A 23191-nucleotide genomic window follows, 5' to 3' on the forward strand; every position below is an offset into this window, starting at 1 on the left:
ATCTCCCAAAGTTAAGTTGAGTATGTTGAAAGAATCTAGAAGTGGAAAATATATCTAGGACCTGTAATTGTAGAAATATTAAAGTCAAAAAGGACAAATTTTAAAAATGAAGAGCTGTTAAAATATAGTAGTTAAGGTGGGAAAAAAGAAAAAAATTGGAAATTTATAGTCTGATATAAAAAGGAGTTGTACTGGAAAAAGGAAGCAAAAAAATAGGAGAGGTATCCTCTGGTTCTATATACTGGAAATCCCTCGACTTCCCCTGGAGCTTTCCAGTGCTGCTCGGTCAAGCACATGCCCTCCCCTGTCCTTCCAGCTGGCCTTCTGGGGGAGGGGCTGCTGTGCTGATTCTCAGGTGTGTGCACCTGGGGGAGCTGCCCCCACCCCACCAGGTGCTGGGCTCAGGTGAGCTGTTTACCTGGTGAGGCTCCTGTTCCCTGGCAGCCCCACCCCATCCCAGGCACAGGGTAACACCAGGAGGAACAACCCCACTGGTGGCGGCCAGCTCTCCAGCCCTGGAGTCGGCTCCCGCAGTAACTGCCACAGCTCCCAGTGGGCACTGGCCTAGGCATCTAGGGCGCCCGGTGGCAGGACCGTCCTCGCTGTCCTGTGCCCTCCGTGCCTCCGCCCATTCTGGGGACCACAGGATCCTGGGCTGTGTCCCCGGCGCCCTGGGATCCAGGGCCTGCGCCGCTGGAATCACGCCCCCGGGTCCGGGCTCCCGAAGGCATCAGGGCGCAGCCCCCTCCGCCCGGAGCCCCCGCCTGACCCACCGGCTTCTCCCGAGGCCCCGCCGGGCGCTCCAGCCCTTTACCGAGATCCCCGGGTGTGTGGGGCGCTCTCCCCGGGGCCCTCCTCTGCCAGTGACCCCGGGATCCTGGAGGCTCCGCTGCCCTCCTGCGGCTCTGCCCGGGTTCCCTGCTGAGCGCCTCTCCCTCCTGAAGGATCCGGTGCGGATTCTCAAAGTTCCTGCTTCTCCCGGGGGCTCTCCTGTCCCGAGGCTCTCGTCGCCTCCTCGCGGGGCCCCTCCCCACTTGATTCTTTTTTTATTTTTATTTTTCTCTACCTCCCTACCTTGTTAGAAGCAAAAACCCTTGTCTCTGTAGCATTCTCTCTTTAAATCTCAGGTCGAATTCATAGGTTTTCAGGATGATCTGAAAGTAATCTAGGTAAGTTGGTGGGGCCAGGTGAGGTGAGGCCCCTACTCCTCCACTATCTTGCTCTACAGCCGGTTAAAAGTTAATTGTAAAGGGATCCCTGGGTGGCACAGCGGTTTGGCGCCTGCCTTTGGCCCAGGGCATGATCCTGGAGACCTGGGATCAAGTCCCACGCCGGGCTCCCGGTGTGTGGAGCCTGCTTCTCCCTCTGCCTGTGTCTCTGCTATTCTCTCTCTCTCTGTGACTATCATAAATAAATAAAAATTAAAAAAAAAAAGTTAATTATAAAAAGGATATAACCCAGGAACAGCCTAATGGAAGAGATGCATGGGATAGGATGAGGAGATTCTATGCCCTTTCCAGGTATGCCAACTCTCTTTAATCTCCATGTGTTCATTAACCCTGAAGCTCTCAGAACACTGCCCCTCCCCCACCTTAGAGGTTTTATATGGAGGCTTTTTATGTTGGCTTCATCATGTAGGCACGATTGATGAAATCATTGGTTATTGGCCATGGATTCAACTAACCTCCAGCCTCTCTCCCCTCCATGAATGTCAGGGGAGGACTGAAAGTTCCAGCTTTCTAATCAAGTGGTTGGTTCCCCTGGCAAAAAGCCCCAATCTTTAGGTGGTGCATAAAAGTCACCTCATTAACATAACAAAAGATGCCTTTGTTGCTGTGCTCACTTAGGAGATTCCAAGGGTTTTAGGAGCTAGTGCCAGAAATGGGAAGAAGGCCAAATACATATTTCTTATTATAAATCAGACTATCACACAGGTTGGAGAAAGAATTGGGGATAGGAGGGCCTCCCTGAAAACTACAGCATCTTAGGTACACGGGAGTTATAAAAACTTAAAAACACAAGCATTAGCATGAAAGATGTCCAGATGAATATGAGGAAAGTTTAAAATTTGTGCAGAATGGAAGAAGGCAAACAGATAATGCCTACCTAGCATTCTAAGGCTAGCTGAACATGTAAACACAGTGGTATTAAGCCAGGCCTTAAAGCAGCCAGTGCAATTAGGATGTGTTTGAACGTTAAAGAAAGGGCAAAGTAACCAGAAAACGGATGCCTGACAGATTTTGAAGATTGGATCTGCAGAGGCAAAGTCTCTAGTAAACAAGGTCAAAATATGGAGTGTTACTAAAATGTTCAGATATTTCAGGAAACAGTGGTCTCTTGAATATCAATAACTCAGACACTTCTTTTGTTGCCTTTCAGTTGAAATCCATGTACAATAGTTGCACATAATGATAATGGTTCATCTGTGTTACATCCTTATTATATGCTAGAAAATTATACAATCCTTGCAACCATACTCTAAGGTAGGTGCTTTTATCACCTTCATTTCACAGATGAGGAAGTTGAGACTGAGAGGTGAAGTAACTTGCCAGAGGTCACACAGCAACAGCCTGACAAGACTCCACTACTAAAGTATTTATCTACTCAAAATTGTGGTTCTTTAGCAGCAATGAATTAGGTACTTCCAGGACCAAATGAGGAGCCCAACCACACAGGGTTCTTCTCGGTAGACCCACTTCACCCTTCTTTCTGTACACCCAGGACCACAGATGGCTCTCATAAGATTTGTCTTGAATATATGAAAATCATTGAACTTGATGTCTGCTAAATTCGTGCTAGTTGTCTCGTTGAAGCCAGAGCATGGTAGGAGTTGCAATGGGAGCAGTGGGGATAAGGCAGAAAGAACTTGTACCTAAGTGTGCTTGGTACAATTCTGACAATCATTGGGTGGTGGAGATATCTTAGGAATTCTGTCAGTGTGGGTAGAACCAGTCTATCCAACAGGGATCCTGAATGATAGTGGAAACAGCCCTAGGCAGCTGACTAGGAGGGTGGAGAATTCCAGACCTCCTTCCTTTTTTTCTCTACCTTGTCGCCTCTAACAGCCAATTTTATTTTCCTTCTCTAGGTCCCCTCATGGCATATGAAGTGACTGGGTAAGGATATAACCTCTAAAAGCCTCCAAGAAATTCCTGATTCTGTGAAAGTACAAGTAGGATGAGACGTTATTGAGAGAGGAGCTGTGTTATTCAAAGTGAATGTTCACGGGTCAGTGTCAGCAAATGATGTCTGTAACATGTTGCTAATGCAGGTAAGGAAACATACTGATTCCCTTCCCATCTTTGTCCCCCTACATCTTGCATGTGGAACTGTAGGGCTCCAGAAATTAAGAATCTCCTTATAAACTGTGTGTTCTAACAGTTTTCATGGATTGATTTGCCTTTCTTATTTTTTTTTCCCCATGTGGGTGTCTGTTGGGTAATGGCTAGAACATGACATCTGTAGCCATGTGAACTGAGTTCTAGTTCTTGGTTCTGTGTGACCTTGGGAGAGTTCATATAGTGGGAGATAGTCCCTTTGTGCCAATTGAGAAATCTCTAAATCAGAAAGTCGATATCTGTTACTTGAAAATGTTAATTAAATATGATATTGTACACTGCATTAATTAGGATATTTCAGTTGAAAATGGCAGAAGCTGAGCTCAAACCGATTTAAGCAAGAAAGAGAATTTTATTACCTTTTGTAAATTAAATGTTTAAGACCAGTCTCAATTCAAGCATAGATGGATCCCCGTGCTCAATGGATTTCATCAGAATCTTTTCCCAGTTTCAGGGTTGCTTTTTTACTCATAATTTCCAGATAAGCTCTTCCCAAGGAGAAACAAGGATGGCCAGTGGGTTTCTTGATGTCTTGCCTTAGGTCTCATTTCCATTCCTGATCCACTTATTGTGGTTAGGATTGGGCTCAACAATTGGCCAAGTGTGCCAGGACATTCTTAGACAATTTTGCTGAAGAGACCTTAAAGATGATTCTTCTTGGGCAAAAATTGGAAAGACTTCTGTTGAAAAATCCCTTTGAGCTATTTCAGAGTTCTGATTTCTCACTTAGCTATTTCATGAGGAACAATTTCATTAATTAGAGCAGGCAGAAACTTTATTCTGAATCTTGGTCAAAGAGCTTAAAATACCAGGCTTTGGTTACATGCTGCTCCTAGGAGCCTGGTGTGAGGTCTGACCTCAAAGGACATTAATTAAAGGTATGGGAAAAGTGATTTCACCAAAGGAATACAAGAGTGCATTTACCAGAAGAAGTGGGAAATGGGTGCTGGGAAGGCAAAACTAAGCTGTACCTAGTGGTTACCAAACCACCAGACACACAGAATATGATAAACTGTATATCTACACAATGTTTGAGAAATGTTTTTGAATACCTACAGTAGATAAGGCATTGTCCTATACCAGAGATATAATAACAGAGAGTACTCAAGAAGTTTAGGGTTTAGTGGAGAGAGGAGAGAATACAGAAAGTAGACAGGTAATTTTACTTTTGTTAAGCAGTCTGTAATTGGAGCAGAAGCAGTTGCTATGGGAACCATGGTAGGGCAATAATGTTCGTGTTGAGACAGTAACTAACTTCCCGGAAGAGGAGCCATCTATACTGAGACCTCAGGGGGATGGTATGAGTTAGTCAGATGAAAGTGGGTACTCCTCTAAGTCTGTGTCCACAATCTACCTGAGGTTGAAATTTACCATCTTGTAAGACTAGCAAAGATTAGACATCTTCAACCCAACTTGAGGGCTGTTGAATTCAAAAGAGAAAAATAGAATAGCTGACTGAAGTATCTTCTCAAATTTTCAAAAATCTTGTCCCAGTAGGATAGAGAAATGTCCTGGGTATGAGTATTCATTTCAGGGACACCATGCAAAGAACATTTTTAAGACCATCATCATAGTTTAGTATCCCAAATAATATTTACTTTGGATGTTAAACAAAATAAAGATTTAAATAAATAAGCAGAGATAAGAAAACATAAAACTGCCTGGAACAATGGGTATAGCTAAGGCTCTTACCATCTATGTGGAACCCGGTGTTGGTGATTATGAAAGTAGGACCTGGCTCAGTTAGCAGGTATTTGGAGCAGGAGAAATTTAGACAGACCTGGTGTAGAGTGTGAGGACCACGGACAACTCCCGAGCCTAAGCCAGGGCAGGTGGGAAGTCAGAAAGGGAAGAGTGAACATCAGAGTTCATCCATGCTTCTGTGGACCTTAGCAGAAATAAGTATTGGATTAGCCAAGAGAATTCAAACCAATGTGTCCTAGCATGCTTTAGAAAATCCACCCATGATTCCAAAAATTTATTATAAGTTATAGAATCTGACTTAATGTGTCTACTGGAACTTAAACAGGAAAACTGATTTGTTAGAGGGATTCCAGATAGTTTCAGATTGAGGAACACACCGGAAAACCAGACCTCAACAAAAGAAAAGATCCAGGATGGTACTGGAAGTTAGTAGTTCTCAAAGTGAAGTTTATAAATCAGCAACATCAATATCACTTTGGAACTTGATAGAATTGCAAATTCTCTTCCTTACAACAAATCTCCTGAACCAGATGCTCTAGGAGCAGGGACCAGAGATCCATGTTATAATAAGTCTCTATGTGATTCTGACATAAGTTCAAACTGGAAAACCACTGTCTGGAATATTAGAACTGGAACATCCTTATATACCTCTCTAGTACTGCCCTTGGATGAATCATCTCTAAACCATTTCTGTCTTTCCGTGTCTCTAAGGAGCAAACCTTAAAAAGTAGAATGTCCAAAGAATATTTTTAAGGCCACCATGATAATTTAATATCCAAAATAATATTTATTTGGGATAAATAAAACATAATTTAACATCCCAAATAAATAATAAATAAATTAATAAATAAATATTATTTGTGATGTTAAGCAAAATAAAGATTTAAATAAATAAGCAGAGGTAATAAGAAAACATGAAACTTCTGGTTATGTGTCCACTCCTATGTCTGGTAGTGCACCTTGGTGGTATGCTTGGCAACTCCCCTCCCCAAACTAGTAGAACCACATGAAATGAGAAAGGGAAATTTCCACAAGGAAGTATGAAAAGAGGTGTTTTAACAAGAAAAGGATCCACATACATAAAAATACATAATCCAATTAAAATGAGAAGACAGGAACAGACATTTTCTAAGAAGACATACAGATGGCCAACAGAGAAATGAAAAGATACTCAACATCACTCATTATCAAGGAAATACAAATCAAAACTACAATGAGATATCACTTCACACCTGTCAGAATGGCTAAAATCAAAACACAAGAAACAAGTGTTGGAAAGAATAGAGAAAAAGGAACCCTTATGCACTATTTGTGAGAATGAAACCGGTACAACCACTGTGGAAAATAGTATGGTGTTTTCTCAAACACTTAAAAATAGGATTGTCATATGATCCATTGATTCCACTACTGAATATCTACCTAAAGAATATGAAAAAGTAATTTGAAAAGATATATCCACTTCTATGTTTATTGCAACATATTTACAATAGTTAAGATTCAGAAGCAATTCAAGTGTCCATTGCTAGATGAATGGATAAAAAAGAGGCAGTATGCATATACAATGGAATATTACTCAGCCATAAAAATGAATGAAATATTGCCATTTGAAATAAGTCAGTCAGAGAAAGACAAATACCATATGATCTCACTCATATGTAGAGTTTAAGAAACAAATGAACAAAGGAAAAAAAAAGAAATAAAGAAACAGATTCTTAACTATAGAGAACAAATTGATGGTTGCCAGAAGGAATGAGTGAGGGTGGGGATGGGTGAAATAGATGAAGGAGATTAAAAGTACACTTACCGTGATGAGCACTGAGTAATGTATAGAATTGTTGATTCACTATATCGTATACCTGCAACTAATATAGCACCATATATTAACTATACTGGAATTAAATTTTTAAAAAATAAACAAGAAATTCTGGCCAATCAATAGATACATCAGAAGAGGAATTTTGAGGGGTGGAATATGGGGTAGAATTAGTTTCTTGCTAAAGAGATTTTTCAGCTATATAACAAGATAAATTATAAAATGAAGAACTTCACAGAGAACAGGGATTTAGCACTTCTTTTTTTCTCTCACTATAAATATTCCATGTGCTTAATGTGACTAATATTTTTGGCAATATTAATAAGTCAGGTTTTCCAAGCATTTTTTTTTTCCAAGTTGAAAAAAGAAAATAGTAGAAAGAGCCACTGCCCACAGACTGAGCTTTGAAATGTATTTCTCATCATCAAGCATGGTCTTGTACTTAGAAGTGCATATCATAAAAAAAAAAAAAAAGAAGTGCATATCATAGAACCCTACGGTATAAGAGATGGACAAAAACTAGGAACCACCTAGAGCAGCTGTCCCATTTTTGGGATGAAAATGCTGATGCCAAGGAGTTTGATAGACTTCTAGGGTGCTGTGAATATTTGTTTGGAAGTGAATCCAATGTCTATTTTCCTATTTATGGCCAACTAAGAGAAAACTAATCATCTATTGGCAATATCTCTTAAGGGACCTGGCTTTGGGGAATCTTGCCCTTTTTCCTCCTTTCAGTATCCTTCATTTATCCAGCCAGCCAGCTAGTAAGCTAACCTGCCAGCAAATAGTCAGCCATCTACCTGTTTAGTATTAAATTAATGCTTCCTTAGGAGCTAATCATACAAAGACAAATAAGACATAGACCTTGCTCTTTGGCTTGGATCTAGTCTTAGAACCCATGTTTTCTGGTTTCTAATTTAGGGACCACATTTCTTATGCATTAAACAAATAGACACTGACTGTAGAAATGTCATGAAGACATTTCATGACATGAGCCAAAAGCCTGACTTTGCCTTGATCTGGCCTTCTGCCTCTTGCAGTTTCTGTTTCAATTTTAATTGTGCCTACTGCAATGAGCTAGGATTTTTTTGTACTTTGAGTTACTGGAATGAAAATTTTTGTGAAGACAGATCAAAAAATAATAAAATGAAACTACTTAGGAAAATTCTACAGTTCTGCCCTAGAAAGAAAACCCTGTGGTAATTGGGGAAAGGATGGAAGTGATCTATTTTAGAAATACTGCTTAATGTTTTCTGCAATAACAAATGTTCTATCTTATATTACATCTGAAAATCCAACCCTGAATGTCTCTATAGATTTTGTTAGATGGGAAACCTTGGGAGTTCTTTGTGGAAGCAGTTGTATTATTTTTGATCATAGCAAAAGGATAGACTGAGTTTTGGTCTCTAAACTCTTAGATCTATAGCTGTTGTACTTCCACTCTCAAGTTCTTCATCCTGATCTCCTCTACCAGACAGATCTATGGAAGTGGATCTTGCTCTATGGAGGAAGACAGAACAGCCACACGGTCTTTTGTCCATTGTTTGAAAATAATAAAGTCATAGTTCCTGCTTCAGTGACTTTGCATGTGCTATTCTCTCTGCCTGCTAGACTCTTAAGTCTTCACAAGGCCAGCTCATTTTTAACTCAAAGGACACCCACTCAAAGAGGATTCTCTGATTGCTGCCATTAAAGTGGCCATTAAACTCACTGGCATGGATTGATTTCAAATATGAAAGCAATTTTTCATACCTTTCTGTGTCCAAACCCCTTAACTTTTCAACTCCTCCCATTAAGAGGTGGAATCTTACAGATTTAATTTGGCCAATTGAATGAAAGTGAAGTCCTGCTGAAGGGTGCCAGCCCATATGGAATAGACTCAAGTTGTCTCAGTGTAGATCTCTATACATGTAAGAGACTCAAGCCAAGATCTGTAGAGCCATTGAGCCAACATGCAGATGACCACTGATAAATGAGTGAGACTGGCTGAGTCTAGAAGAACTATATAACTAGTCTGCAGCAATAATAAATTCTTGTCTTTTTAAGTCACTGAATTTTGAAATAATTAGTTACATAGTAACAGCTAACTGGTATATTCACCACTTTTTAGTTCTTATCACTATCTAAATGATCTCATATATTCATTTTTTGACTTCACCACTAAAAAGTAAACTCTTGGCTGGCCCCAATAACCCAACACTTAAATTAATATGTAATAATTGTTCAATATTCATTAACTGGGTAAATAAAAGAGAAGTAACATTCAAGCACCACTGTATATAAAGCTCTTTATTTCTCACTCTTATTTTAATATTCCCAGGAGCCCTGTGAAGAAGGTATTATTATTCCTAGTTTTCAAATGAAAAGTGAAAAAGTCATGTAACATGTATGAATCGAATAGTTATTTAAAAAAACCAGAGTTTACTACATGTATGTATAACATATAACATCCATGGACTGATCAAATGGTTATTGGCACTAGAAAACATACATTGTTCAGGGACACTCTAATATTTTCTGTTGCTATTAAGTAGTATATAAATATAATAAATATCTTGTTCTGAAAGATACTTAAGAACTAAATGCTGCAAACTAAAAAAGAGTCATAAATGCAAATTATTTGTATGAACCAACACTTTACATTTACTGACTCAATTAACAAGTGCATATTTTGACATGTTAACTGTGTCCACTAACAAGCAGTACAACCCATAGTGGGCCCCAGGAGCACTGAGTTTTCTATTAGAAGACACCATCACAGGGGAAGCTCTCAGAGTCCTTGTGTCCTGCTGCAGGCTGGAACTTAGGCCCTCTCTGTGTCAGGCAAAATTCAGCTTTTCTACTCTTATAGATATGAACCAGGAGGGTCAGGTCAATCCTTAGGAGAAAGAATAATCTCCATAACACTTAAAGACCAGTTTTCTCTAGCCTCATCAGGTATTAGAATTGTGTGGGGTATTTTAGAGACAGAAATGTACCAAGTTATGGAGTCCTTTATTTATTTATTTATTTTTTTATTTTTTACAATGGTATATAATTTACACACTAAATGGAAGGCCCTTGAGAGGTAGTTGCTACAACAAGCAAGGAACTAAGTTGCTATGGGCCAGACAGAGAACTGGGTGCTTGAATTTGGGGATCTTGTTTAACCTCCACTAAGTCCCTGTCAACCCTGCCACTGTAACTGTACATTTTACACTGCAGTAAATGGAGGCTCAGAGAGCTTCTTGGCCCAAGGTTATATAGCCTTGCCAACATCAACCTGATAATTCCTTCTTCCTTATCTCAAATGGGTACTGCAGGATTTGCAACACTTTTATATGGTTCTCCAAAATACTCAAATTCTTTGACATTGTACGTGTAGTTTTTTTTTAATGCCCATCTGCAACAATAAGGCATTTTCACTTTATGATGGCTACTTACCATATGAATAATAGAATTTATACTAATTTTGAGTTAGAATGTGTGTCTAGCAATATAGAATACAAAATGTGATGCTAATAAAATAAATATTCATCAAAAGTAGCACCTAAGACATGTTGTCTACTAGAAAATGTCCCCTCTGGGGCAAAAATAATGCCCTCATTGGCTCTCATATGATTCTCATATTCAAATAAATCTGACTTTGCTATATAGTTTTTATTTAAAGTTGCTTTATCCTATTTAAAAACATAGCCATTCATTTCTCAGTTTGCCCAGGAGGAAATAGAAAGAAGAGACAAATATCAAATCAAACAAACATTTTTGGGGGGCCATATGGTTATTTTAAATAAATATTTGGTTTGAGGAATGGGTAGCATTTGAATCCATTCCTATTTTTCCTCTAACTGCTTTTCCTTGCCAAGAGAGTAGAATTAAACTTGACTTGCTCATATTTATCCTCCAGCCCTGATAATTTCTTAGAGTATTTGCTGTTTGTGCCTTTGATGGCATAGTCTGCAGCCCCAGGATGTACTGTTGCAGAGAAGAGAGCTAGGGTTTAAGTAAGTTTGATGTGAGGTTTCTGTTTGTCTAATTCAGTGAGTCATTAGCCAAGAGTTTTTCCCTGAGTAATTAGCTATTCTTTCAGTTTCTCTCTTGGTGATCACTACTGTTTTCCAGTGGCCATAGACCAAAGGATCATTTAATGTAAAATAACTAGGGAGAAGAATGAGTGTGTCTGCTTGTATCAGCTTCAAGAATGACCCTTTCTTGTCAGTGGAATGTGGGTTGGAATGAGTAAGATTGAATCCAATTTTTCCTTTAATTCTGATAAAATCAAGCAAACTTTAAACCAAAGAATTGGTTTAAAGGATGGAGGTTTAAAGGTTTAAGGTTTACATGATGGAGAGAAATACATTAGTGCTTTTGTGAAATCAGGTCAAAATACAGCATTGTTGCAAACAAAGAGAGCAAATATGGACAAGTTGGCCTCACATGTCTCCATGAGATTGTAAACATCAGTAACAGGGAGTCAGACAAACAGAGCAATTGGAACTATGGAAACATTACTGTTCCCAAACAAACTCTGTGAAATTACAAGCCCAGAGAACACCCACGGAGCTCTCAAACAGGGTACCAAAGAAGACGAGACTACTAACTTCTAAGGAAGCAACAATAGGAAAGGAAAAACCCAGCTGGGCTGAGCTTGCCCTTCTCAGCTGGCACTAGAATAATACTGCTTGAAGAAAACAACGTGAAGTCTGGGAGTCAGAGAGCCACAATAAAAGCTGTATTATAGCAAGGAGTGGGGAAAAGGTATAGTCTTTATTTCCTAAAGAAATTACTGTGTTTAGAATGTTGTTAATGGTATGTATTATGTCAAAACAATCTCTGGCTAGTGGGTGCAAAAGTAGATGCTGTATCTGGGCAAATGGTAAGATATTCTCTAAAGCACTGGCATTTATTGGTAGGCTAATACCTGCAGCTGAGGATTTACATGTAGGCTTAGATGTATGAGGCCATTTCAAGATGTTGCTGATTTCCTGAGTCCTAGAGCAGAGCTTCTCAAACTTTATAATGTGCATGATACAATCACCTGGGGACATGTTAAAATGCAAGGTCTGTGTGCCCTCTGCTGTTTTGTCTTGGCTGCTCTATCCTTTAGGCCAGTCATCTGCAGAGGCACTCCTCCTGCTGTGGGCAGTGTTTGGTCCCTGGCCTCAATGTGGTGAGTTTTAACTAGATGTGCTCTGGTCTGCTTGTGAAATGAGACCTGACACCAACTCTACCAGAACTGAGGCCCTGAAACACTCTGTTCTAGAGACATGGTGGGAGCAGGGGTTGTGCTGGTCTTTTGGGGGAGGGTATCACTACACTGGGACTGAGACAACTTGACTGAGAAGGGCAGGCCTGCCAGAGCACAAGGGTGTGGGATTTGGTGTAAGCAAGTTAGGCAGCCTATGTCTGCACTGTGCTGCTTCCCTCAGGTGGCTCTGTGTTTGTGCTGAGGGGAGGGTGCCAGCCAGATCCTTTGTTCCCAGAGAGGCATCACTATGAATGCTGTCTCTCAGGGAAGCTCTCCAAAAAAAGTGAATAATCTCACCATGTGCCCCAGGTGTTCTTCAAATTGCTGTTTCCACACTGTCCCCAGGTTGTTTGACAGCTTGTCTTCAGTAGCAGTGCAGTGCCCTACAGGCTCTATCCCAGCCAAGCCTAGTGATCTTTAAAACTCCAAGCATTAAGCCCCACTGGTTGCGAGAACTCGTGAAATTTAGCCTTTCTCATTTTCTAAGCCAATAGCTTTGGGGAAATGTTCTCCTTGTGCATTCCCCTGTGTGCTGTTCTGTGACCACAGTTCTCTTCCCTCTGCAGCACCTGCAATCCCTTTCTCCCCTAAATTACATCTCTGCACTTCCTACCTTCTTTGAGGTGGCTTTTTCTCTTTCTTTAGTTGTAGAGTGTTTTCTATCTTCAGGTCTATTTAGGATGATCTGATAGTTATCTAGTTGTATTCATGTGATGAGACCAGCCTAGGGTCCTCCTACTCCATTGTATGCAGCACACCCAGAGACACTCCCTGAAGCATCAGGCCCTGAGCACTACATTCTAAAGCTATTACTTCAGAAGCAGGAGACATAATTAGCTTTTCTATAGAGAAGAAGGCAGACACTTAGACAAAATGCCAAGATGGATGGATTTCTCCCAAATGAAAAAATAAGATAAGATCACTACCAGACAACTAAATGAAACAGAGATAAGTAGCATACCTGATGGAGAATTTAAAGCAGCAATCAAAAGGGCACTCATTGGAGTCACCTGGGTGGCTCAGTGGTTGAGTATCTGCCTTTGCCTCAGGTCATGATCCCAGGATCCTGGAATCAAGCCCTACACTAGGCTCTGCATGAGGAACCTGCTTCTCCCTCTGCCTATGTCTATGTCTCTCTGTGTCTATCATGAATAAATAAATAAAATATTTTTTAAAGGGTACTCATTGGGCTTTAGAAAAGAATAAAAGACATCAGTGGTACCATTATCCTGGAAATCAAAGAGTTTAAAAAGAATCAGACATGCAGAATGCAATAAAGAAGATTGGAAACAGGCTTGATGTAATGAACAGCTACAGCTTGCTGAAAGAACAAGAGGAATGAATTAGTGACCTAGAAGACAAAATAATGGAAAATAAGCTGAATGCAAGAGAGAAAGAAGAATTATGTAACACGAGAAAGGACTTAGGAAGCTCAGTGACAACATCAAACATAATAACATTCATATGGTAGGAATCTTAGAAGAAGAGGAGTAAAGGGGGCAGAAAATTTATTTCAAGAAATAATAGCAGAAAATTTCCCTAATCTGGGGAAGAAAAAACAACATTTAAATTCCAGAGGCACAGAGAATTTGCATCAAAATCAACAAAAACAAGCCAACACCAAAGCAGGACAACACTAAGACATGTTGTAATTAAATTTGCTAGATACAGTGATAAAGAAAAAATCTTAAAAGCAAGACAAAAAGAAGACTTTAACTTACAAGGAAAACCCATAAAGCTAGCTGGATATTTCTCAACAGAAACTTGGCAAGCCAGAAGAGAGTGGCATGATATATTCAAAGTGCAAAGTGCTGAATGAAAGATCTGCAGCCAAGAATACTCTATCCAGCAAGGATATCATTCAGAATAGGAGAGGTAGTTTTAGACTAGTAAAAACTAAAGGAATTTGTGACCACTAAACTAGTCCTGCAAGAAATATTAAAGGAGACTCTGATTACAAAGGAGAGACCAAAAGTGACAAAGAAGGGATCAGAGGAAATCTCCAGAAACAATGACAAAATAAGTAATTAAAAAGACTCTAAGTACATATCTATCAATAATTACTTTGAGTGTAAATGGATTAACTGTTCCAATCAAAACATAGAGTGTCAGAATGGATTAAAAAAAAAACCCATCTATATGCTGCCTACAAAAGACTCATTTTAGACTTGAAGATGACTGTAGATTAAAAGTGAGGGGTTGAGAAATATTTATCACTCCAATGAATATCAAAGGAAAGCTGGAGTAGCAATACTTATATTGGACAAATTAGACTTTAAAATAAAGACTGCAACAAGAGACACAAAAGGGAATTATAATCATAAAGAGGACAATCTAAGAAGAAAATGTAACAATTTTAAATATTTATGCACCCAACATGGGAGCACCAAATCTATAAAACACTTACTAACAAACATAAAGGAGCTGATCAATAATAATACAATAATATTAGAGGACTTTAACACCCCATTTACATCAATGGACAGATCTACTAAACATAATGTAAACAAGGAAACAATATCTTTGAATGACACACTGGACCAGATGGATTTAACAGATATATTCAGAACATTCCATCCTCAAAAACAGACTACAACAGCAGAATTCTTGACAAGTGCACATAGAACATTCTCCAGAATAGACCACTTATTAGGTCACAAAACAGGCTTTAACAAATATAAAAAGATTAAAATTGTACAATGCACCTGTTCTGACCACAACAGTACAAAACTAGAAATCAACCACAAGAAAAAATTGGGAAAGATCAAAAATACATGGAGGTTAAACAGCATGCTACTGAACGATGAATGGGTCAACCAGGAAATCAAAGAAGAAATAAAAAAAGTATATGGAATTAAAATGAAAGCACAATAGTACAAAATCTTTGGGGTGCAGCAAAAGCAGTCCTAAGAGGGAAGCAGTGAGCAATACAAGCCTACCTTAAGAAGCAAGAAAAATCTCAAATATACAACCTAATCTTATAGGAGTTAGAAAAAGAATAACAAAGTCTAAAGCCAGAAGAAGGAAGGAAATAAAGATTAGAACAGAAAAAAATGATAAAGTCTAAAAAAATAGAATGGATCAATGAAACCAGGAGCCAGTTCTTTTAAAAAATTAATACAATTTGATAAACTTCTATCCAGACTTATCAGAAAGAGAAAGGACCCAATCACAAATGAGAGAAGAGAAAATCCAACATCACAGAAATTCAAACAATTATAAGAGAATATTATTTAAAAAATATGCCAACAAATTAGATAACCTGAAAGAAATTGATAAATTCTTAGGCACATATAAACCACCAAAACTGAAATAGGAAGAAATAGAAAATTTGGACAGACCCAAAAACCAACAAAGAAATTGTATCAGTAATCAAAAATTTCCCAAAAAACAAAAGTCCAGGGCCAGATGGCTTCACAGGTAAATTCTACCAAACATTTAAAAAAGAGTTAATACCTATTCTTCTCCAACTATTCTAAAAAAATAGAAAAGGAAGGAAAACTTGCAAATTCATTCTATGAGGTTAGCATTACTGTGATACCAAAACCAGATAAAGACTCCTCTAAGGGGCACCTGGATGGCTCAGTGGTTGAGCATCTGCCTTTGGCTCAGATCGTGATCCTGGGATCAAGTCTCATATCGGGATCCCTGCGAGGAGCCTGCTTCTCCCTCTGCCCATGTCTCTGCCTCTCTCTGGGTGTCTCTCGTGAATAAATAAATAAAATCTTAAAAAAAAAAAAGAGACTCCTAACTAACTGCAGGTCAATATCCCTGATGAACATGTATGCAAAAATTCTCAATAAAATACTAGCAAACTGAATCTAACAATACATGAAAAAAATCATTCACCACAATTAAGTGGAATTTATTCCTGGGCGGCAAGGGTGGTTTAACACTCACAAACCAATCAATGTGATACATCACATTAATAAAAGAAAGAATAAAGTTTATATGATCATTTTAATAGATGTAGAGAGAGCATTTGACAAAGTACACCATCCATTCATGATAAAAACCCTCACCAAAGTAAGTTTAGAGGGTATGTACCTTGACATAATAAAGGCCATATATGAAAAGCCCATAGCTAATATCATTCTATATGATAGAATAAGCTGAGGGACCTTATCATTGAATGTGCCTATTGTAATATGAGATAGAAAAGCCATGGGCTTACTTGTAGGAAATATTTTTTCATTGAGCATATAAATTACTGAAATTTTGATTTCAGTCCAGAAATAAGGATTTTGGAATTCCAGCCTACATACTGTAAGAGGATACATTTTTGTTGGTTTAAACCAACATGTTTGTGATCATTTGTTATAGCAGCCACAGGAAACTAATATATGTGATGGGAGAAAGTTTGCTAATCAATCCTGAACATGAAGTGGAGACCCTTTGGGCTCTGCAGAAGCAACACTAGGTGGGAAGGCTTACTCAATTTCTGAGGTCTCTGCTGACATAAAGATACCAGCATATAACCAAATTCTGCCATTCTCTTATGAAGACACTTGCTTTTAGGGATTCCCTAGTTATTCACAATGGTCTCCTCACCTGAAGACTCTTAATCTATCTGCAAAGACCCTTTTTTTCAAACAGGGTAACATTTACAAGTTCCAGGGATTAGGACCCAATATCTTTGGGGGCGTTTACTCAGTCTGTCACACACAGCCAACTACTGCATGACTCATCAGGTGTGCTCAGAAAGATTTAGTGACATGGCAAGGGCAGGATTAAAACAAGTGATCCCAAGACAATTGTCAGTTGAAATACTGAATGTCATTCACGCACTGGGTATCAGTGCAGATCAATTTCTTAGATACACATGAAGACTTTCTCCATTTGTAAGACATTTATAGATGGCATCATGTGCAATGGAATTTAGGTTGTTGGGCACTAACGTCTACACAGCTTGCCTCTTAGATCCCAGCTAAAGAGCAGCATCCTATCTTGCAAACTAAAAGCTTTTCCTATAGGACAGGAAAAACCTTTGTTGTTATTGTTTAAACTTTTAAAAATGCTTATTTTGAAAAATCATAGGTACACATGAAATTGAAAAGTACACAAAGATCTCTAGTACTCAGCCTGCCTCAGTGTTAACATCTTGCATCATTATAGTCCAATATTAAAACTAGGAAATTGACATTGATATAATTTACATAGTTTATTTAGAAGCTCCCTACTTTTAACTGACTAAATACTAGCAGATAATTATTATAATTATCTATATAATCTACCTATAATTATTTAATAATTATTAAATAATATTTGAATATTACATAATTAATAATCATTAATAATATGATTAAATATGATTATTTAATCATAGCAGAGGACTTTTTAATTTTTTATGTTTACCTTAGAAATAAGTGGCCAGATGTCATTATTACAGCCTGTTCCAGCAACACATTCAAAGATGAAATGCATGCTCCAGTTTAGAGGTACGGAAAAGCTCTCGCCAGGAGATGGCACCTTAAATGTATGTTATAAAGCTCATGAGCTAGGAATCTAGTACACTTGCTTCTCATTCCTGCTTCCCAGCATTTCATTTGCTACAATATAGCAAGTAATGAAATAAATTTAAAGGCATGAATCCAATATTATATTCCACTTAGAGTTGTTTAGTTGTTTACACATGCAGTTAGAACTGTAACGTGACAGGGTTGTGATTTTCATAGTTGGAGCTTCATGAATTGTAATGAATTGTAAAATATTTTTAGGGCAGGTTATTATTTTCTCTGAAAGTAATATTATGCTTTCAGTGTTAAGGTCTATGCACTTTTCTTTGTGTCACATTTTCTACCTGTGGCGTTGTCAGCCTGAGGACAGGAGAAGGTGTCCAGGTAGAAGGTCAAAATGAGGCAGCCCAGTAGGCGAGGGCTCTGGAGTCAGCACACTCTCCATGAGGGGTCAAAAACTGTGGGGATTTCTGGGGGCTGTTATGGCAGCTAAGGTCAAATCTCTCCAAGCATCCTCATAATTTTACAGACCAACAAGAAAAATAAGATTACATAAATCTAATGCCTCTGACAGAATAAAGTCCACATTACCTGAAGGTGGAAAAACAGAAACTTTTCCTCAAGCCAGGTCAGAGGGTGGCTGGGTGTCCTACTGCGTGAAAGGAATAAGAGGAGATTGAACTAAAATCAGCACTAGAAGAAAGACAGACTATAGGAAGTACAATAGTAAAAAATAAATAAATTCTTTAGTCTTGGCAGATCAACATACTGATGGAAGGAAAAGTGCTGGGAGTGAGATGTGCCTCAGAAGACAGTCCTTCTAGAAAGGTGACACTTTTGGAGGGGTGTCCTGTGGAGATTGTGGGAATGGGAAAACAAGGTGTGTGGCGGGTGAGATGGGAGAGATGTAAATCCCGTGAGGAAAAAGAAAACCCCCCAACTCGAAAAGACAGAGGAGTCCTTCTCCCAACGCTTTAGGCCCCAGAGAGAGGGGAAACATCTAGAGGGGAGCTTTGGGGCAATGTGGAAAACATACTGGAACCTGAGGCAATTTCAGTAATATCGATGTCTATAAATTTTGATATTTTGATCATCATGGATTTTTGTGTTCATTCTGATTTTTTTTAATATTGCATTGAAATATTTATTTTGATTACCAAATTTTTGGTGTCTCCTTAGATTATATTCTTCCCTCACCTTCCCCTTGCTCTGGTCCTGACACTGGTGTGGGGGCTGGAGCTGTTATCAAGTGCTGCCCTGGGGTGAAGCACGTTTCCAGACTCCCAGCTCTCTGCAAATGTTAGTGAAGCAGTTCTGGGGGCCCCCAAAATCATCTGAGAAAGAACTGTAGGTACCGGCTTTTGGACGGGAGAGCCCACCAACAGTCTGGGAGGGAGGTGCCCAAAAATAGTAAAAAGGGATCAGTGGAGATCTGGGGCAGCACATGATTTGCTAGAGAGGTTCTCAAAAGCTCCTTAGCTCAGTGCCTGCACCAACCTCACTGTCCTCATCCTCCAGCAGTTCTTTTGACTCAGTGGCCTGTTATTCTAGCCATAGTGATAGATATTTACTGTCAACACGCTCACCCATAGGGTCCCCTGACTGGAAGGAACGGGTTATTCACATGCTGGGCTGACAAGGTGAGCTTTGGAGAGCTGAACTCTGGTCTGTTCGTCACTGACTTCATTGGAATCACTGACCTAGATGAGTTATAGATTCTTCTCTCTGTTCAGTGTTTATATAGAGAATCTGGCAGGGTCAAGAGGATGAATCAGCACAAATATAGGGCCATTATTGGAAAACACATTCAAAGTAAATAACAGACTGGAAGTAGATAAAAGGCATAATCTTTGCATTTGGAAATTGTCATGTATTTTCTATACAAACTCTCTATAGCTCTTCTCTGTAGGATAGAAGACTATGAATCAGTGAAGATAACCAGCAAAAAATCCCCTACCCTATGAACAACCATAGAATTTGAGGAGAAACACAGTCAGACATTTTTTTTTTTTTTCTAGGAGTAAATGGTGCTCTGGTATATGGCAAACCTTCAGAAATGTTTAAAAATTTTAAATGTTAACCTTAATACATTTTCACAAAATTACCCATGTGGCCAGCACTTAGATCAAGAACTAGCATCAGAAACCCCTCTTACCCCCACCCAGTAAGCAGCCTCCCCAGGCTATCATTCTCCTGACATCTAAGCTCATAGATTGTTAGCTTGGTTTTGTATTTTATATAAATGAAATTGGGCAATAGGTACTCTATTATATCTGGCTTCTTTTGCTCAAATATTGTGATTGTGATATTCATGTTGTTTGTGGCAATAAACTGTTTATTGTTATTGCTGTACAATATTCCCCTTTGTGAATATGCTCCAATTTTACGATTGTTTTACAGTTGTTGGACATTTGTTTGTTTTAGTTTGGGGCTGTTAGTTTAATATGGCTCCTATGACCTTCTTGTGCATGTACATTCTTGCCGTCTAGGACATGTCTGGAAACATATAGAGACATTCCTCTGAGTTATGTGTAGGAATTCAACTGATATGTTTCATAGGGCTTTTTCAAAGTTTGTATGCTTATGAGTAGAATTGTATATGTGCAACTCAGGAGACAGTTACTTGAGACAGGCAGGATGCCTCCTCCCATGGCATAAATGCATGACCATCACTGAATTTAAATTCCATTTTGAGGAGAGCATTTTCTAACATGGTAACCCCTCCTCCTAATCCAATTACAGGTATCCACTGTATCTAGTATATCTAGTATATCTAGCATTTCTCTTTTGGGTAGCTTAAAACTATTGCTTCTCACATACATGGACACATTAGGAACCCATTTTCAAAACTGAGGATAGCAGCATAATAGAGTAGCTTCTAATCTGTTTCTAACAGGCGTGCAGGTGATCCCCAAATCTTATCTTCCTGCATTAAATACTACATACTAGAAATTGTGCTAACCTATTGAGACCTCTCTACTCTTCATATTTTTAATCTAGTGTGAGGTCTGATATGTTGCACATCTTTTTTGAGTAGTTTTAACTTTTTTTTTTTTTTGCCTGATTATAAGACTCATCTGCAAAAAATTAAGAATAGATTCCTAATCCAACTAGATCAAGGAGAAACCTGGGAATGGATATTTTCCCAAACTGATTTTATGATCAGGTGCAAAAGAATAATACAAATTATTGCATGATTGGTATGTTCAAACAAATTGTGTGTATAAAGTCATGGTTTCTGAGGCTTCCTATAAAAAAAGAGAGACTTGGACATCCAATAAATTGTGTGCGTGTGTGTGTGTGTGTAATATATAATTAATTCTTTTATTTTATTCTGCTCTTTGATATTACTGGTCATTCAAGTAGTGTTTTCATTCATTTAACAGATATTTATTGAGTGCGCACAAATAACCCTATATTTTTAGTTATGTGTCAGATGATTTCCACCTGAAAGAATTCTAGCTATGACACTCAGAGAAATGACTTAATCATAAAGCATGGTGATGTCGTACAAAGTGCTATAGGAATGTTCAGAAGGAGAAAATAATTCCTAACCACTTTTTGCCTTTTCTGCTTCACTTCCGCCACTCCCCCATACACAGCAGAGTAACGATTGCTAGAGTTCACTGTGAACCATGTTTGTCATTACTGCTTATTAAAAATGTAGATCTAAATGGTGAGGTTAACATTTTATTTTATTCTTATTTTTTTAAAGATTTTACTTTATTTATTATGAGAGACAGAGAGAGAGAGAGAGAGAGAGGCAGAGACACAGGCAGAGGGAGAAGCAAGGCCCATGTAGGGAGCCTGACATAGGACTTGATCCTGGGACTCCAGGATCAGGCCCTGGGCCAAAGGTGGGCGCTAAACCACTGAGCTACCCAGGGATCCCTGAGGTTAACATTTTATACAGTTCAAAAATAGAAAACAGGAGTAAGAATAACAGCCTATTATTCTTAGGTGATTTCTCAGCTTCCTACTTAATTTTAAGCTTCTGCGAAACAACAAAGTGGTCTATTTATCCACTGTTCTTTCTCCAAATCCTGGAACAGTGCCTGGAACATAGTGGTTGATCAGTAAATATTTGCTGAATGAAGAGTGAAAAGATGTAGTAGAACTTAATTACATTATTGATGGAAAAGTACATTTATATGACTCAACAAATGAAAGTACTATATGACCCTGTAATTGCACCTTTGAGGAAGGAATCTGCTAGAAGAAAGTCATTATTTAGCATGTAGATAATGTGTGGCAATGCAGACATCTTTGGTAGTCAAAGTCAGTCTAATATAGAGTTTATCAGTTGTTTGGATTTAGACTCAGAGTCTGAAAGAACTTAGAATAACTCACCCTCCCACTTGCTAACTGAGTGAATTAAGGTTTTAGTTTCCTAATCTGTAAATAAGATTGACAATAATTCTTTCTATACTCATGGGATTGTTGAGAGGATTACATGAGGTTATATGGGAAAACCTCATTGAACAGAGCCTGATGCATGTTAGACTGGAGAAATAGGAGCAGCTCACCATTAGCCTAAATCCTATGAGTTAGGGAAAGCCAGTCCTTATGCAGATACATTCCTGGTGTCTGCGGAATGCTGGCATATATCTTATGATGACTAAAATGTCAGCAGTGGCCTCTAGAGCCATGTCACATTCAACCTACACAACCATAAATGGCAGCACAGACTGAGCCACCATAGTCACTATCATTATTATTATTAATATTGTTCTGTTTCTTCAAATAGTATCTTCAGAAGAAGAAAGTATCCCAATATACCAAAAAGCTAAGCTCTTTTTCACCTAAGACACGATTATCAATAAATTTTATTGAGAGAAACTTACCATAGAAATATTTATACTATACTATTCTATAGTATAAATTCTATGAATAGAACTCCAAATTGTACTTAAACTAGGTTGTAACTATTTATAAATAATAACATGGCTTGGAAAATAATCTTTGGAGTGATGACATGAAAATATAGACACTTGTTTCTAATTGAAAACTGTACAGTGATTCTTGTTATAATATTTATGTAATAAACACACATACTTAAATATTTATATCCATCAGCTATGAAGGAACTTTCAGCAGAAAGTCATTTAAAAATATGAGAGAGGGGGGCACCTGGGTGGCTCAGTGATTGAGCATCTGTCTTTGACTCAGGTCATGATCCCAGGGTCCTGGGATCGAGTTCCGCATCAGGCTTCCCACAGGGAGCCTGCTTCTCCCTCTGCCTAAGTCTCTGCCTCTCTCTGTCATGAATGAATAAATAAAAACTTTAAAAAAATATGGGAGAGAGCCTTTTTTGGAGAAAGGCTCTAGGAGAAAAGCAAGAAGGACATGGGGATATAATGGAAGGAAAATGAGAATTTAGGAGCAGTGGAGATAAATACACAAATAATAATGTGTTAAAAAGATTATTCTCTTTCAAGCCACTATTTTTTAATGTTCAAGTAATTATATGGTATAGAATCTTTCCACTGAATTTTCTTATGCTTTTATATTGCTAATCATCAATTTCTAATTTTCCAGGAAGGAAGGCCCAGTGGCTCTACGGACTACATGTGAGCTTAAGGAGATAGAAATAACCCATTTTCAGCTGCATGTTTTTACTGTCTTGACATGCTTCCTTGTAGTGCTAGAAGGA

At 38.6% G+C, this 23191-nt stretch overlaps 1 long non-coding RNA gene across 3 annotated transcripts in view; it reads left to right on the forward strand.

The window, feature by feature from the left end:
- The window catches only part of LOC140614473 (uncharacterized), a 151362-nt gene that overhangs the window by 32924 nt on the left and 95247 nt on the right, over positions 1–23191 (forward strand). For all 3 annotated transcript variants that reach the window (XR_012015324.1, XR_012015325.1, XR_012015326.1), the window contains exon 2: positions 3089–3271. This is a non-coding gene — a long non-coding RNA (uncharacterized lncRNA). The remainder of the gene's footprint in view (positions 1–3088; positions 3272–23191) is intronic.

Source organism: Canis lupus, chromosome 22, assembly GCF_048164855.1.
Source record: "Canis lupus baileyi chromosome 22, mCanLup2.hap1, whole genome shotgun sequence".
NCBI lineage: Eukaryota > Metazoa > Chordata > Mammalia > Carnivora > Canidae > Canis > Canis lupus.